The sequence below is a fragment of the Stegodyphus dumicola genome, chromosome 4, assembly GCF_044657685.1.
Source record: "Stegodyphus dumicola isolate Sdum_Otavi_A_Nest chromosome 4, ASM4465768v1".
Classification (NCBI taxonomy): Eukaryota; Metazoa; Arthropoda; class Arachnida; order Araneae; family Eresidae; genus Stegodyphus; species Stegodyphus dumicola.
This window is the reverse complement of record NC_140771.1, coordinates 120,474,192-120,493,721: the sequence shown is the minus strand read 5'-3', so window position 1 is coordinate 120,493,721 and position 19,530 is coordinate 120,474,192. Positions and strand designations below refer to the sequence as shown.

Genomic DNA, 19,530 nt, shown 5'->3' with positions numbered 1-19,530 from the left:
AAATGTTAGAGTCCTGCATTATATTTGAAGAAATTAAATAATGAAAAATCTGCGTAAATGTATGTATATTTCTCGTATTGTGATAAAACAACGGTACATAGAGTCATCGAATTTTGAATAACGTAATCCTCCAACGAATATGAGCATGTGGAAGACCAAATTTGAAATTTGAAATTTGTTTTATGACCGATTTCCTATTTTTTAAAACTTTGACGAATTTTTGATTAACAAACTCAAGGATTTCAAAGCGAGCAATGGCAACGTTGTGCAGAAAAAACATTTTTATCTCCAGCGCGTGAGTCTCTGTATCGGAAATTCTAAAGATATGCTCGTTTTAAAACTATTTTGCGATATTGCTGTTGCACTGGATCTTATGGTTTAAGTGCGAGGAACATGATATTTAATAAAGAAAGGTAACACACAAAATGTTAAAAAACGCCCCTTTGGACGTAATTTAAAATCTGAAACATTTAAGATTTTTTTTTTTTTTTCGGATAAATGTTTCTCATGAAGAATTCTGCGTTCGGCCACATGTCTTGGAGAACGACGATGCAAATTATGATTTTTTTCGCCTTTTTAAGTTTCAAATCAGAATTAATCGCTTTATTTACAGTTGACACTGAGCATTTTAATGATTTTGCAACTGTCCTTTGAATTGGTGGATTTTATTATAACATTAAAGATGCTACCTTGTAAGGATCACATTAATTTATCTAACACTTAAATTTTGAGTTAAACTTCCTTTCCTATCATTTCGTACAACTTCCGACCAGAACGTAGTTTTAGAATCACGTTTGAATGCAAACTGAGTAAGAGCGGTATTTAACCGCGAAGTTCTAGAATCAGAGATTCTGGTTAGCACGCGTCCTCCTTTTTAAGCTACTCTCCCTTAGGCTATTGTTACGCTCGGCCGTACTCTAGGCCCTTGATAGCTTCGCAGTTCAGCATTAAGGGGCCAACTCTGTTAGACTTTTGATAGCTTCGGCTAAATCTTTTTGGTTTAGTTTAGTTTAGTTCTTAGTCTCTTAAGTTCAAGCCTGAGAGTCGGCGTTATTGTACAACTCTCCGACGGAGTTCTGTTATAACTTATTGGAATAATAAAGGGTTATTTCACCCTTCTTACTTCTTGTTTCTTGTACCACGAACGCAAGCGATTATTCGCTTATCAGTTCTTAAGATTCTTCACATCCAACTGTAACTTTAAAGTACACAGTAAAGAATCTTACTAGCAACATTCGAAACTGTCCTTTTTTTCCTTGGAACAAATCTCCACTTGAAGTTAAATTTTGACATTTTTTTTTTCCTTTCGTGTACATTACCTTCAGTAGCTTTAGATATCGAAACCCCGTGGCTTTGACAATGTTCTTAATAACTTAATGCGAATACAAAATCGTCTAAAAACTGCGCGAACAGCCTCTATATTATAGCCCATTATATCATTGATCAGTAGTAATCGGTGGTACAATGGTAATCGGAGCCATAAACATCAAAGTCGATCGCGAACAAGAAATAATAATTTATAAAAGTATAATTGCGATGTTAAAATAAAAAATAGCAGTTTGTGGTGACAATGAATGATCGGGAAGCTAGAAGAAGTTTGAAGCATGTATGATTATTATGGTTAAAGAGTTCGGGATTGCCTACAGCTTTGTTTTTGAGCTTGGATGACATTTCGAAACATTTCGGAAGACAAGAACAGCTATCCGAAGTTTTACTATTGGCCATTCACGAGTAACTAGCTGATGGAAAATCGTCATATTGTCTTCGCAGACAGCGGGTGAAGTCGCAAGATACGTGCAACGCACTACTGGATTTCGATATGGCCTTTTACCGTAGCCAGCAGACAACGTATAGGTAGCACGTTATTTCGGCGATATGGTTCATGCCACTGGAGTTTGTTGGAGACGACGTTTTTTGTTATGCAACGAAAAGAACTGGGGGAGTCAGGCTAGCGTTGAATGTTCTTTACGGTTGAGAACCAGTTTAGTCTCATTCTCAGCTTCAATGAGATCCGATAAGACTAAACATTTGGAGAGAGTGTGGAACCTGTAAGCACTCCTCCGATAGCGTCGAAAGGCACTAGCCTGGAGATGATGGAGCTATCGCGTAGAGAGATCAGAAATTCATATCTAGTGGTGGTCATACAGAGCTCCATAACTTCCAAGGAGATTGTATCGCACAGCAGCTGCCACTGATTTGCTAGAAAATGAAGATATTCACCACTTGGTTTAGCCCTCACATTCTTTGGACCTAATTCCATCTGAATATCTATGGGACGTTCTCGAAAGTCGCCTGTCTTAAATGATTCCGCTTTTATGATCGGCGCTTCTAGCGGAATAAGCGACGTCGCCTGAGCATGAAGAGAGAGTTGAGATTTCCCATCGCTATAAAAAGAGACCATATTCCCTATTGAGGACTATATTTTTCGTGTCTGCCTTTTGTTATATGGATATTTTTGTCTTAGTTCTGTGCTCAGGGACCACTTTTGAATAAATATCCTTTACAGGTTTTGAATTTTTTTCCTGGTCAGCTTTGGTCAGCCTTCTCACAATTGTATATTTTGAAGATCTTAGAGTATAGATTCTACTGATTTGAAACATCGCTGCATGACGTTATATATAACATCTCTCTAATCCTTATTTTTGGAAAATCAATGTATTTAAGTCTTCTGTCTAAATCATATTAATTATCATCGCTTTGAAGTAAAAATAAATATCAAAATTTACACTCCATTTGGCTTCTTATTTAGGGTATGAAACATGAACTGATAATACCAAAATATTAAATTGATAATATCATATTGGTTCTCAGGTATTAAGGTTTAAAACCTACATAAGCAGTATACGTACTCAAAATTATTTTTTCATGCTTCTATATTCGTTTTGACTTTTAAGGAAAAGAATTTTGAAAAATTGATAGATATTTCTATGTTTTAAAGATAAAAACAAACTTCAAAAGAAGAATACTCACCTCAAACAACAACAAAAAAAAAAAAAAAAAAAAAAAAAACCCGTTTTCGACTCTGAATCAAAAGCACTTTTGGTTTAAGAATTAATATGTGGATGTGAATTTGAATTTGAAGAACCTTGAATATATAGAAATTTAAATTTGAACTTAGAAAGATCACCAATTATATTTTTATATATTCATACATATCAGAGTTGTCTCTTGTTTGAGAATATTATTTACGAATCTTCATTTCGAATACCGCATTTATGCTCACTAATTTGTTTCAGAAAATAAACAGGCAGAAAAGAACGGTAGCAAAGTTAGTACTATTTATAATTGTTTTCGTTATTATGAAATTGAAAAATAATAAAGTATTAAAAATATTAAAAAACTATTTTGGTCTTAATATTAATTTGTTCTTTTTATGAAATAAACATAGCCCAAAAGATATAATTTTGTTGACATTTAAATTTACTGTTCAGCATAGGCTTGGAAAACGTTATATTCGTTTAGCTACAATTAATGTAAGCAACATTCTATAGTTTTAAATTTCATTCCTGTTACTTTTAGAAAGTACCCAGTTAATGAGCAGGTAAACTGAGAACAGGTAGAATGATAATTCTGAAACAAATTTGCATTGCAAATGAACTGACTTTGACAAACGTGCTGGATAAATCGGGTGTGAGTTGAACAATTTTTTCAAATATTTGAAGAAGAAGCGTTTAGAATCAAAGATTTTAAGTTTCTTTGGATAGTTTCTTATTTACTCGCAAAAGAGGAATTTTTATATTCGCTTTATAATTTTTTAACTCGTATAATCCTTTGAAATTGACTATTCGAGGTCTGTCTTGTTTTATATTAGTAAGTAGCAAAAATAATATGTCATTTCTAATTTACTTTAACAACTTTGTAAACATTTTGATATGCATATGATACCTGAAGCTGCCATACGGAAGTGCTGAGAAAACGCAAACTGCACTTAATGATACTTTTAAACTAGTTACTGGAAGTGACCAGTTGCGAGATCATGTGGCTGAGATTAGAATAACCAAATTAAGAAACCTTTTTCAGACTAATCAATTATTATTCCCAACATGAACACAGAATGTGATTGATACGTGATTTGCTAGTTTGTGATGGATAACTATATAAAAAAAGCAAAATGTTTGCATTTCCAGAAAATTGAACCATTGTGGTATGTAACAACAATAAAATTAATCACAGTTAAAGACTTTAATAAATTCCACATTTAATGCGAAACGACGTTGAGAAATATTATTTTTTTTGTCTAACCTTCTTAGAAAGTCTTTAATGATGACTTAAGTAGTCTTTCTTTGTAATTGTCGGAAATTTGGCATAATTAGTTTATTCCATTTTTATAATTATACTTTAAATAGTAATACATAATACGTGGATCTATTTCATTATTAATATTGGGCATTATATTAGTAATGATATTTGGAGCAAAAGTTTCTTCTTTATAATTTTCTCGAGAGTAATTTAAAACAAGTTGATGTGAAAAATCTGAAATTTTATTTCATTCATTAAAATGAAACTTAGCATAACTACTCTTTCACGTGCCCTTATTTTTAGAGATGCAAATAACGATTATGTTACGAAGACCTAAACGAATGGAAATGCTCATTTAACTGACCTTTAACTACATATTTAAAAAATTATCAAACAATATATTAAGTGGTACAACCTGAAGTTTATTACAAATCCAGTGTTTTTAAAATTAATTATTTTTCTCTCAAACTGAAATAACTATTTCCATTTGCTTCATGTTCTATGCACTTTGATTTCAACACCCCCATCAGGGTCTCATCGTTTTCTAGTTGTTGAACCTATGTATGATTTATGAGTAAAATTTATTTCAATTTTTTTATACTCAAAATGTGAGTTTATCTTTTCTATCTCCTTTTTCCGTGACCTCATGTGTCATCCTGGAAAACTGAATTTATAAGCGAATGATTTTTCAGCTGGAGGAAAATTAAGCGCTTCAAGTGGCAGTTAAAGGACAGCATTTTGTAAGCAGTGTGCGGCAAAAAAAGTGCAGTTTAAACAGCAATAACGCCACCAACGTATCTGATTCGTTCGGTTCAACAAGTTAAGTTCGAAATAGAAAGATTACTTTTATGTAAGTAGAAGCTTCGGTTTTTATTTTTGTTAAAATAGGGAGTATAAAGCACTGCCACTCAATTTAAATTTTCTGACGCAGCTTAGTTAGAAAAGCTGCATATTGTATTTAGAATATCGCATACTTTTATATCTTTTATGATATATTTCTTTAATAAGAGCAATATTTCTTTTTCTGATCATTTTCTGAACTCATTCTAGCACTTTGGTTTTGCTTCGAATTTTCTATTAAAGGCAGAAACTATTACTGGAAAACGACAATGTTGCCATTAACATCAGCTATTGTTTCTTTATTCACAAAAATCTGAAAACTTTTAAATCCATTGCCAGATTTACCAAAGCCGTTAATCAATCAAGAATGATTTATGTGTGAATGTGAAGAATGTTTATGTCGTACAAATTTTCACTTTTTATCCTTATCAAAATTAATGGAGTCTGTTTAAAGCATTTATTTTCTATTCGAACAAGCCTGAATAAATCAAAAATTAAAATTAAACGCGTTTGTTAAACAGCTGTTACGGCATTACAACTTTCAGCACGCTATTTCAGTTTGCAGTCACGAAAAACTTGTTAAATCGCAATGTTATTTGTGTATATTTATATCCTACCTAATACCAATTATTGTATATATAGGTAAAAGGATGAATTAAATTTTCTGAGTTCATAATGAAGGTGTAGCTAATAACACAAATGTCAAACGGAATCTGGAATTTCATTTGACTCCTATATGTCTAAGATTACTTTTTTTACCATCAAATAAGCCATACACAAGTCAGCCTTGTATGATAAGATGAAGATAGCCTTAGATGATAAGACGGAGATAGCCTTAGATGATAAGATGATGAAGAGCCTTCGGTGATAAGCCTTAGATGATAAGCTAATGAAGAACCTTATAATTTTCTAGAGATGAATACATCATCTAACAGCCTTATAATTTTCATCATCTAATCAATTATTTATCATCTAAGGCTTATCAAACTTAGATGATAAGCCTTAGATAATAAATCTTCATTAGATTTCGTCTTATCGATACCGTAAAAATGATAGGCATAATAGATATCGTATTTCGTATTTTGGATTTTCACTTTTTCTCCGGCAACAATGTATGTATGGTACGGTATATGCAGGATATACGAGCAGGTGCTGTCAAAAGATATGCGATGTTTTAGTTTGCTGTTGAAAAACGTATAATATAAAAAAATAATAATAAATCTGAAAGGTTTCAGATTTTAAATTACGTCCAAAGGAGCGTTTTTTAACATTTTGTGTGTTACTTTTATTTATTAAATATCATGTTCTACGTACGCAAACCATAAAATTCAGTTCAACAGCAATATCACAAAATAATTTTCAAATGAGCATATTTTTAGTATTTCCGATACAGAGTCTCGCGCGCTGGAGATAAAAATGTTTATTTTTCGCACAGTGTTGCCATTGCTCGCTTTGAAATCGTTAAGTTTTTTAATCAAAACTTTATGAAATGTTACAAAATATGAAATCGGTAATAAAATAAATTTCAAATTCAAATTAGGGCTTCCACATGCCCATATTGTATGGAAGATTATAATGTACTTCTTCCGCCTTCTTAACATGCCTTTGTGGTGTAGTGGTCAGCACGCTGGACGCGATTTCGAGAGGTCCGCGGTTCGAGCCCCGACAAAGGTATTGCTCATTTTTCATCTCTCCAGCTTTAAAATAACCAAATGTCTCTACAGTGTCGCCCGAACTAAAAAGTGCTGAATGATGATTCTTCACCACCAGGATTTGGCGATTGGGTCCTTTAAACTCCCAACTTCCCTTTAAAAGGGGGAGTATATAAAGTATTTCTCCCGCCTTCTTAGCCAGCCTTCATGGTGTAGTGGTGAGCACGCTCGACGCGATTTCGAGAGGTCCGTGGTTCGAGTCCCGGCAAGGTCATTGCTCATTTTTTTCATCTTTCCTGCTTTAAAATAACTTAATGTCTCTACAAGATTACGTTATTCAAATTTTGATGGTTCTAGGTACCGTCGTTTTATCACAATGCTAGAAAAATGCATATATACATTCATGCAGATTCTTCATTATTTAATGTCTTTAAATATAATACAGGGCGATAATATTTGGTGGCAACAATTTTAAAAGTGATTCACCGTTTATAGTTTTCAACGCAAAATGCCAAAACGAAATTAATAGTCCTTCAGGGCAAATTGCCTCTTTGGAGTAATAATAAACAAAATGTAATTTGATTTGAATTATACATCAAATTCTACATATTGTTATAGTCAGAACTTGACACATTCCTGAAGAATGCCATCCCGATAAACTCTCAGCAAAGGTCGATGACTTTATCTGCAAGTATCCAAATTTTGAGATAAACGCCTCAGAAGTGTGAAACATTTTGTTTCGTTAATGTAGTTCCAACCTAAACCAGCAATCAATGTAACTTTAATTCTTAAAAGCGGTACTTTCACCTAAACATAATTTTGACTCGAACTGGTTTTAGGCATGCCTTAACTGCGAAATCGCATACAACCACATGATTTCCTTTTTTTTTCAAATAAGATTTAATAAATTAAATAAAGTATTTAATGAAAAAGGCTTATATAGCTCGCTAGGTAAGTCTGGGTGTATTATATGACTTGCAATGAGCTCGCAGAATGTAACTAGATAGTACGCTGAGAAGTATCTGCGCATGCAAATGTAATAGAATGCAATAAAAGATTGCCCAGTTTTGTCCCAAGATTCCATTTTTTTTAACATTTAAAGCCTGATGAAACGGTCCTCAGTTTGATGAAATAAACTTACCGTATATTCCGGCGTATAAATGCGCACATTTAACGCCAACAATATGATCGAAACTTATGGGTGCGCTCTTTATACGCCAGATATAAAAGTGAAAGACTAAAAATAGGGAAAAAATCACCGTTACAATTTTACGTGTACCGTATTTATTCATTTTATTTAAAGAAATGACATACCTTTTGAACTTAAAAACATTTCCTTATCAGATAACATGAAAAGTTCCTCATGTTCGTCTTATGTTATATTTTCAGGCACATCATAAATTTCTGTTTCATATTCACCGTCATTGTTACTCTGATCCATAAGTAAATAATTATCATCGGCTCCATCTTTCGGTAATATCAAACATGCTTGTTTCAGCAAGATTTCCAATTTATTTCGCAAACTGAATGGCTTTGCATTTGAAACCAGCACTGTGTTGTTTTGTTTGGCAGGAATCATATTTACTACTAAAAGAAACACTAGATCAACTAACTGTATTTCAACTAAAACCTTCGATGTTCACTTCAAAATCACGGTTTCAAATAACTACAGAAAGCGAAAAAAATATGAATCCTAATTCCGCGAATTCTTTCTCTAAATTAAAGTGTATTCTTTCTCTAAATTATAGCCCCCTTTTCTCGAAACCCTACACTTGCATTCAATACAATCCGCTCTCTTTGCAGAAAAATTTACTCCCTCAATCATTTAATTCAGACACATACTGTTCCCCTTATCGTTTGTCAACTGTATACCATTGTTCGAAAGGTTAGGGCAAATCTTCTAATAAATAGCCTCAAAAGATAAGAGCACTGCACATGTAACTTTTAGGTTTCTTCGTGCATATAGAGTTCGCGTGCGTTATACGGTGTATATACCTCAAAATGAGAAACTATAGATTGAAATTATAGATGCGCGTTATACGCCGGAAAATACGGTAATTATAATCATTAACAATTTTTAGAATCTCGAAGATAGAAAAATGTTAACATTAGATTCAAAATGATGATAATTTTTAATCATCATTTTATTACTTGTCACTTTAATATGATATAAAACATTAGGAAACTTAAAAGATCAAGAAATTATTTTATTTAAGACTTTTTCACCAGTAAATATCTTAATAGAAACGTTTTCTTACGTTTATTGAAGTAATTATTTTTAATTTTATGTGGACAAATAATTATGTTATACTGCATGCTTAGCCTCTGTGAATACGTCGTAAAAACGTTCAAAATTATACCATATACTCCCATTACAGAACTCTTGTTCTCAGTACCTGCCCATGCATAAATAAAAGTAGAGAAGTATATATTAAGATTTTTTGTCTGAGAAGCTTTATCACAGGCTCCACAAAAATTATTAAGATATTAGTAAATAATAAGAATTATACGAGAATAAAAAAAGAATATAAAACAAGGTATGGAAAATATTCAACTGCATATCAAAAATTATAAACTGAATATGGCAAGTGAAGATAATAATTCTGCAAAAGAAAATCATTACACAATGATGGACGGACGCAGTATTCCAAGGAAATACAGTTTTGCCGCATTCACACTGAATTCGAAATTATCATTTGAAATGAAGAAATCCTCCCTCTTTGCGATATGAAGACCTTCCGGTATACTGTACTTACACATATTGTATTAACTTAGGTATCATAAATAACACTATTAAATTCCAAATATTTGGTTAACGCTGATAACACGAAATATTTCGGGACATACAACAATTTGATTATACCGATTTCAGGGTTTATACCTTTTAATATATATTATTCCTTTAATATGTTCCATTATCATTACATTTGATAATGCCAGCGATAAATTTATCAGTGTTTACAAAGGGAAATGTTTTTGTGAATTTCCCTCCATTTCTGAATAAGGGGAAGGATCATAAAACTCATAATCCTGTTCTTCTCATCCATCTGCAATAGATTTCCACATAGTCCAAGAATTCACTGACGTCACAATTAGTGTGACGTCACGAGAAATATTTTTCCCCAACCGCCCGTCCCATGCTGGGCTATATAAAAACCAGCGCGTCCACCGCCCGTTTTCACTTTCTACGAGCTTTTTGAAAGTGTTGCGTTTTGCGATAGTATTCCTTTTCCCCTCTCTTTCAAGAGAAGACGGGGTTCAGCATCTAAGTGGGTTGCAGATAGTGACGTGAAAAGGTAAACCGGCCTATCAAAAGTGAGAGGTGGCAGCCGGTCCGACGGGTCACGGCTCGAAAGAGAGAGAGAGTACTTCTTCACAGATGCCCAAGAGGACATTCGACTTCTCTTCACTGCAATAGCTAAGTAGGAGTGGGGCTTCCGTAAAAGCGTGCCAGAGGTTTGTTTAGTGGACTGCAAAACTTAAGACGGAAAGAGAAACCGAATAGGTAAGAGGAAGTCTTTTTCTTACTCTCCCGTAATCTTTGGCGTCTACTGTTCAGGTAGTTCGTGACTTATAAGGTGTAACTGCAAACATGGACTTCTCTTTCGGCTACATATCGTTAACCTACACATCTTATCACATCTCGGATTTAAAACTTTCTCCTTCCTTAGGGCTTAGATATACTTCACGTATTTAGATGGAAATTCGATATTCTTTGTGATGGATAAAAATATCTGAGTGCATTTGTCTTTTGACAGAAGAGGGGGGGGTGAAATTCAAGTATTTTTGACCTTCTGTTTTGGCGAATTTCTGTCTTTTAAATGACCTTTAGAAGAAATAAGCTCTCACTAAACTAGCATAAAACTAAATCGTTTTAAGATGTTTAATAATATATATGATTCAAGATAATAAATACTTACGTTTTATCTCAATATTAGATTATTTTGGAACAAGAATAAAGCCACGCATGTTATAATCTCAATCAAAGGATGTATATATATATATATATATATATATATGCAGACTTCCAGTTTTTATACATATTTAATCGACTATGCTGCTTATAAATTTGAGACTAAATGTTCAATATTAAAACACAAATTTGTTTCAAGATCAGTAGTAATAAAACATTTCTGGCATAAGTACTGAATTTATGTGCGCTGATCTCAAAATTTGTGAAATACAAGGATGCAGGTATTACTGAAGAATTAGAATACAACAGATATGAAAATTGCAAAGATTTCGAGTATTTTGATTAATTCTTGCGAAATTTTAGATGGTTGAGTTCGGTAGCTAATGCAAGATGCTAGTTACGTTTTACAAATTTTGAAAAAGTGCTTGAAGTATATTGTTAGAACGTTTATAATAACAAATTTGTACATATTATATATATACACACACAAATGAAAGATGTTGTTTGCCAATATCAATAATGTGTTTTGAAAATTGCTTCGAAAGCATTCATATATTTAAATTTATGTATTATATACTCAAATTTTCAAAGCATAATTTGAGATTCAGATTCAAGTTTGTCATCCTATAGTATTATAAAATATTTCTTAAGTTTTCAGTAGTTATATTCTGATATTTGATAAATTTTAGGTTTCACGGTGCTCTTGCAGATATTAAGTAAATGCACAATTCGTTTAGTGTTAAATATTTATATGATCATTATAGGAATAAAATGTAAAAATAGTAAAACTAGTGTCTAAATGAAGATGAAAGTATGATGAACGCATTCGTTTGAAAACAGAGAATAATATATCATAAGAAATTATTAGTTTCGCATGGTATTTATTCCACAGATATTATTTCTTAAAAAAGAATTTATATATTTTTTCTTTTTTGAAAAAAGTAAATGCTCGTTATCTTAATACCGAAACTGGTAATGTGTAATAAAAGTTTCAAACCTTTTCAAATGTGGAAGTATAACCTCAGAATTTTACTTATACGAAGGTGTGGAGAATATCGGTGTACCTTACACAAAGGTGTCGGTGTGTTTAAAATTTATTTAGTTCCAAAGTAGAGAATTTTCAAAGTAAGTAAGTAGAGAATTTATATAATAGCAGTACCGATTTATATTATTAAGGCTAAGAGGCTAAGGCCAACTGCCTAACTTCTCCCTAATTTAGACCAAAAGACCACAAGGATTTCGAAGAACTTCGATCCTCTTTTCGTGCAACCAATCTCTCAAAAGGATTGTATATAAGTTATTAAATATATTACGATCAGAAATGTCCATGTCTTATCGGACATTCGAAACGTAAGCTACTTGTGCATAGCTAATTTCTGCTTACTCTCTTTGCAGCAACGGCGATACATTTGTTTAAGGGATTTGCTTATGATTTCAAGAAAACATTTCAAACATAATACAATGAATTTATAAAAGGAGAGATCTTGTTTTTATAAATGAAATGCCAACAGGTTTACAAATAACATAATTGTACTTCGAATAGCGTCAATCAGAGTATTTTTTACGATTACGAAGTGTTTTTTAAAAAGCTGTGTTATAATTTCAAAGTGTGAAAATGTATCTAAAATGTAGTTTAATTTTTCAAACGTTTCTATTACCAAAGAGAAATTTTGTTGTTTCGAGGTATTTAAAAGAAGATTAAACAGAAATGTATATAATTTAACGTTTGCTGAAATTCATAAAAAATATATTCGGCTATCTTCGGATAAATATTATTGTTCATTTTCATATTTGTTTCCTATTATTCAGCTAAACTGAAAAGAACAAAGATATAACAACATAAATAATAATGTGGAATCTTAAAAATTATTTTGCACACGAATCATGACTGAAATAAACTTCTCCAAAGGTTTTTGCAAAGTAAATTAGTATTATTTTACATATTTAATTACATATGATAACTTTCCAGTTTTTTCTGAACACTTGCTTTCTTTAAAATACGTGAATCATTACGTAAAATAAGCAGAAAATTCTCCAGAAACTTATCTTTTGTAAATAAGATAATTAAAATGTATTATTAGAAAACCAAACTTTATGGATAACTGTACAACAGTAACATTCAGATAAGTACTCTGTTTATGAAGTGCATGTCTTTAATTAAAGACAAAAAGTGAAATTACAAAGTGATAATTAGGATATATATTTTTTCCTATTACTTTATTATGTATATATAAATCATTTAATTAGTTGTATAATTGACAGACAATGCCGTTCCTTAAAAACTTTCTCATTACCTTTTATTGCTTTGGGAGTTATATGTAGTTGTATCAGATGTAAAAATGTAAAAATACAATTTTTTGTAGAGTAGCGTAATGAAAGATATTTCTTCATGTTAATAATTTTTTTAAGTCTAAAATGTAAAATTTACGAGAAATTTAAAGTGAAAAAATTGAGAATTTTTTTGTTTTTGTAATTTGTAAATAATTTACTTCCATTCACGTTCTTAAATCTCTTTTACATGTCAACTATAAAGCATCAATAAAAGTTACCGCCTTATGCCTACTCATTAACCCGATGACTAGCTCTATTTTGTCCAAATCACCTTTTATAAACACGGTTGATTAATATCTCTCTTTCGCCATCCAAAGATTAATAATATGCCTTTCGGCTAAAACATCGATATTAACCACGGAACAAATAATAATAAAATTATCCCCAGGAAGTGTGAAGAGAAAAAAATTATTAATCAGCCTCACAAGTCTTAGCAATGCTTAAAAGCTCTTCTTATGAGCTTCGTTTTTTTAACCTTGCGCGATGGCAGTGATGTATCAAATTCGCGAACGATCGAACGAGCCCGCCCCCTGCGGCGTTTCCTTGCACTAACCCAGTTAAACATAGGAGTCGTGCAGGGAAATGTGTTTTACAGATCTCAGTTTCACTCTCTTTGCAGCGGCAAGATCACGACATAGGTATCTGCGGTTAAGTGAATCTTGTTTGCGTAATACTAGTGGCTAGCTATGTTTTTACTTTCATCTATTCTTTATGGATAAAAATGATTGAAGAGGAATATCTATACATTCAGTTTTTGATTAATTTTTACCATGGTACAATATAAAGCATCATTGTTTTCCATTTTAAAGTTGTTATTAAGGTGAACGTGCCGCAACATTTAAGCTTCTGGGCTACACAATCCGATCCTATATAAAATTACGTATGTTATTTAAACCATAACCTTTTTCTCTGAATTCCAACCGGGTCTCAGAGACCGGGTCCAAAGTCTCTAACTGCCGTAACGAAGGGCCTGGGTTCGAATCCCGGAGAAAGCATGGATGCTTGTAAATGTTTAGCGTCTATGTGGCATGGGGGTATTCTAAATACGCGGTGAGCCGAAAGTACTCTTGAGAGGTTGGTCGTAGGGAAAGAAGGGTGAGAAACTCTCGGACTTGTCCCTTCTGGGTGCCTTCCTTTAAAATTAAGTGCGAAACTGAACATACTGCCATCAGTGAAGTGTGCAAGTGAAGTTCAGTGAAGTTCCAATGACACGCGCAATCTTGCCTTCTTGCCACGATGAATTGCGTGGGCTTGCCCTGATATTATACAAGTAAGATTAATTAAAGCAGCAACAACAATAACTTTTTATATGTCTTTGATGGTAAAGTTGGGAAAGGCCTAAGTCTAATCCCGTACAATAAATGCAAAAAGAATTAAAAAAGGGAGAAAAATTTACAAGTATTTTTTTTTAATCTTTTTTTTTTCCTTAATAGTTTATTTATAAAGTTAAACGAAATTTCTTGATCAACTTAATTAATAAAATTTCAAAAACTCGCTAAAAATGATTATGCAAATGTTAGAAATTTTTTTGCCATTTTAATTTTTGCATACGTTAGTGTAAATTGAGTTTTAAATGACAACTGTCTAATTTGTTTGTAAAGATTCTGTACTTTGTACTTCTAAATTACAGTTGAATGTGAAGAATCTTAAAAACTAGTAAGCGAATATATGCTTGAGTTCGTGAGGCAGAAAACAACAAGGGTGAAATAACCCTTTATTATTCCAATTAAAGTTTAACAGAACTCCGTCTTGGAGTTGTACAATAAAGCCGACACTCGGGCTTCAACTTAGAAAACTAAAAATATAAAACTTAACTAGTCTTAACTAAAATGATATAGCCGAAACTATCAAGATTCTAACAGAGTTGGCCCCTTAACGCTAATTGACTGCGAAGCTATTAAGGGCCTAACGTACGGCAGAGCGTAATAATAGCTTAAGAGAGAATAGCCTAAAGAGGCGAAGCATGCTAGCCAGAATCTCTGGTTCTCTCTGACGAAGACAGTAGTACTTCGCGGTTAAATACCTTTCTTCTCCATTTGCATTCAAACCTGATTCTAAAACTGCGTTCTGGCCGGAAGTGGTAAGTTGAAATTAAGAAGCGATAGGAAAGGAAGTTTAACTCAAAATTTAACTGTTAATAAAATTAATATTATTCTTACATGTTTACCATTACAAAGTGTCAGAACACAGAAGTCTAAAATGCATTTACTGTTATGTTTGTAATTCTGAGTTATATGAACGCGTAATCTTTAGTATGCATCAGATAATTAATTTTGCTATTTTTCGCATAGTATTGGAAGATTTATTTTCATATTTTTCTAATATTCCCATTTACTGTCATTTTCTAAATGCTAAATTTGGAAACATGACTTATTCTGCTACTTGTAGCGGATGCTGTAATTTTGCTATCCAGTTATTTTATCATAAATTATTCTAGATATATATAAGATAAGAGAGGTTGTAAAAGGATTATTATAGTTAATAATGGATTACAAAATGAAACTTGAATAGGCATAGTTACTCATAAAGGGAATTATTTTATATGCAGCAATATCACATTTAACAACAAGAAAAAAAAAAAAAAAAAAAGAAGAAGAAAAGAAAGACAAATGAGCTGTAAATGTTTCACTCGTGGAACATTTTGCACTTTTTATGTAACGAGAGATCGATTTTTCTCCTTTTTCTACAAATTTAATATCGAATGGAACAAACCAATCTTTACCACCACACTTTGTACAAATTTCGTAAGAATCACTTCTTTAGGTGCTTAAGATGTTATTTTACAGTATAACACATTTAAGATGTGGTAGATAATTATTTATAGTATCGCGAAGAAATTTTGGTCCTTTTGTAAATAAAAAAGAAATGCGAAGTAATTTTGGTCATTTTGTAAAATAAAAAAGTAAAGCAACAACTTAAACTCTTGAATAAGAGTTTAAATTCTCTTGAATTAGAGTAACAATTTATTTAAACTCTTGAATAAGAGTTTAAATAATGCCCTTTGAATCAATGTTAGTGAAAAAACTAAATTTTGGCGTTTAATATTTTTTAACTGTAAGTAGTAAAATTTCTGAAGCTTTCCAAAAAAAAAAAAAAAAAAAAAGAACTGAAAGCTTTCAAATTTTATACTACGCCCAAAGGGGCGTTTTCTTCTCGAGGGATTCAAATCGGCATTTTAAAAGTGATACAGACACTCAAAGTCATTCGAGTTTGATAATCAAAAATTCCTTTAAGCTTTACAAAATACGAAAGATATAATAAAACAAATTTCAAATTCCAAATCTGGGCTCCCAGATTCCCATATTCGAGTGAAACACAAACACTATTAGAAATTTGATGTCTCTAGGTGCCGTTTTTTTTTTTTTTTTCACAATGCGAGAAACATACATACATTCATGCAGATTCTTCATTATTCAACTTCTTTAAGTATAATACAGGATTCTAGTATTAGGTGGCAACTATTTGAAAACTGATTCAGATGTTTATAGTGAATCAAAGCAAAATTTCAAAACGAAAGTAATAGCGCTTCTCGGCTAACGCATATTTGGACTAATAATTTAATAGTTAAATACATTTTGCAGATAGAAATGCCAGAATCGTTATTTACACGATAGGGAATAAATAAATCGAAATAATAATATAACTGATTTTCGTTGTCTCAGAATTTCATCTGTTTTATATTACATATATCGAATAACCGAATTCAAAAAGACAATCCAATGACGGTAAGTTCATTGAAAGTTTTTTGTAAACTGCATAGTTTAAGATCAACTAATTTTACAATTATTCGATTCCATCCCTTAAAGCAGAAAGAGTAAATTCACAAATTGATAATAAAATCAACAATAACGCAAGCTCTCTTTAACAAAAGATTATGCACAGATGCATTAATTTTTTTATTAAATATCCATATTTCGTTACATAAAATTGGAGCATAATTTCATTTTTTTTTATTTCGCATAGAAACACTTTTATATATCTGTCACTGTAACTGTGTAGTGACAGAAGAATTTAAACTGTGCAAAATTTAAGCTTCCGTAAAAGTGAGATTTTTCTGAAAATGAAAACGTTTTAAAGCGCAATTATATTTTTATTAATGATATACTTTATAATAACTTCAATTAGTGAATATTTTCAAATTGTAAATTAAGACCTCATTAAAAATCCAATTACCTTTAATGATTTTAAGTCCAATTTACTTTCTTATCTTAATTGAAGTTGTTAATATTCATAAGTTCTATATTATGTTCAGGTTTTTAATTACTTTCAGCACACTTTCTTCCTTTTAACGTTTGACCTGATTCAGTCTGCTTTGCAATGTTTCAAACAAGCTTGTTCTTTTTAGATCGCTTCTGTTACATCTTGAATGTTATTTGACAGACATAAGTAAGAATATACTGCCATATGAAAGGATATTCTGGATATAATGTTTTGCGCTGTGGGTTTCCTTGTACTTGGCTAAGAGCTACAGAAATGAAATTTCTTCTCATCTTCGAATTATCGTAAACTATTCTAATAATTTGATTTGATTAATAACAGTGCAGCTCCAAATGTCCGTTAAAACGCATCGCGTAAACATGTTTTGGTTTGAAGTTTTTAGCAAGCGATATCGTCGGTGCCCAGTAAAAATTCAAAATCCACAGTTTCTAATATATTCATACAACTGAATTTTGTAAAGTATTTTCAAATTCGAAAAAAAGAAAGTTGTATATAAAGAATTATTTTAAAAACGTCTTTATTCGAATTATTCCGAGCATTTTTCAAGAGTGTTTCTTATAAAAGAGTTTCCCTTATAAAGTATTTTCTTCCTCCTTCCAGCATGCCTTCGTGATGTAAAGGTAGCACACTCGGCGCGTATTCGAGAGGTCTAGGTTCGAATCTCGGCGATGGCATTGCTCATTTTTCTTCATGTCTCCTGCTTCAAAATAACCTAATGACTCTACACCCTTAAAAACACAATTTTGGAAACTCGGTCGTTTGTGCAAACTATGTAATATAATCGTACAATTTATAAATGGGAAAATTTATAAATTCATATTACCAAAATCTTCCACGTTTTTGCGTTGCTTGCTATTTTTTATTCTTATTTATTTATTTAAAGATGTTATCTTCTTTTATATTAATCCCGTTTAACTTCATATTTCCTGTTCCGTGAATCATTGAATAAAACTGTCGAATAAATTGAAGAAAATAATCGTGCCGAAAAAATATTTGATTACTTCCTGACGGAAGTAAATTTTACTATTTCTACTCTTGATTTTTCCCTGACTATAACCATCTACTTTATTTTTATCCTACAGCATCAATTCCTTGTAAATATCATAAGCAAATTCATAATCATACACAGAAGGAATCGAAATTTAAAAATTTTCTAGTTAACTGTACGGAATGAACTCTAAACGTTTATTTAACGATCTCCCATGAACACGCCCATTCTTAACTTTCCTCTTCAAATATGTTCTCCCTAAGCCACAGGACCGCGTGCCTGGAAAAACTAACCATTAGATGTGAGGTGACCTACCCTTACAGAGGTCGGAGAGAAGAAAGGAAGAAGTTTGCCCTTTGCCAGTTTCTAGAAAAGAATATTTACTTCCTGTGTATATTTCTTGTTATTGTACGCAGAACGTCATATTAAGCAGTCATTGAAAAGAATATGAAAAGTGGCTTGAGAAGTCTTATTTGCAGATCATTAAGGGAGATTAATTTTATTAAAATTTGGCAGACAGAACACTTGTCTTTATACATTTCCTATTTAGGTATAGGAAGTAGTTACATTGTAAGGTGTGTGGAATGCAGTCTATTACTTATTTATCCAACTATTTAAATAATGCCCACAGGTAAAAAATATGCTTTTTATAAATCACTTAACAAATGTTCCGAAAGAAAAAAACGCTTTTTGTTTTTTAATTGGTTAGACATTGCTTCTCAAGCATTCATCCACAAAGACCGAGCATCTAGCCCCATTTAGCAGTTTCAAAACCTAGAGCTTTTATAAAACCGGTACGTAGAATAGCCCTACACCCGCCGGACGGGGGAAAGTACATAAACAACTTAACTCGCGACTAGGACTAGCAATCAGCATCCGTTAAACGCTAGACTGTCCACAGCCACAAAGAAAGTACATAAACAACTTAACTCGCGACAGGGAAAGTACATAAACAACTTAACTCGCGACAGGGAAAGTACATAAACAACTTAACTCGCGACTAGGACTAGCAATCAGCATCCGTTAAACGCTAGACTGTCCACAGCCACAAAGAAATGCTGAAACTTCTAGATGAATGTGGCTCTTCTAGATGAATGTTTTAAAATATGTTAAACGGCATGTAAATTACGAGATGTGTCTCTGGTGTTTTCATTCACAATTTTAATTGATTGTCATTAAAAAAACTTCAGATTATTATGTTTGAAATTTCAGAAAGTAATATATACAAATTAGAATTATATACCTAGTTCTTTGTATTAAGCTACTTGTATTCTACAGATCTTAATATAAGCTGAGGGATAATTTTCTGAAGAAAATAATTTTCAGCCGGTAGAAAATGAAAACCACAG

The 19,530-nt window shown here is 32.0% G+C and overlaps 1 protein-coding gene across 1 annotated transcript in view; it reads left to right on the top strand.

The window, feature by feature from the left end:
* Nucleotides 1-9,920: 9,920 nt before the first annotated feature.
* LOC118181974 (uncharacterized) overlaps nt 9,921-19,530 on the top strand; it is a 103,551-nt gene continuing 93,941 nt past the window's right edge. Inside the window, exon 1 of the mRNA XM_035351219.2 lies at nt 9,921-10,236. The gene's annotated coding sequence lies outside the window, so the exon portion shown is untranslated. The remainder of the gene's footprint in view (nt 10,237-19,530) is intronic.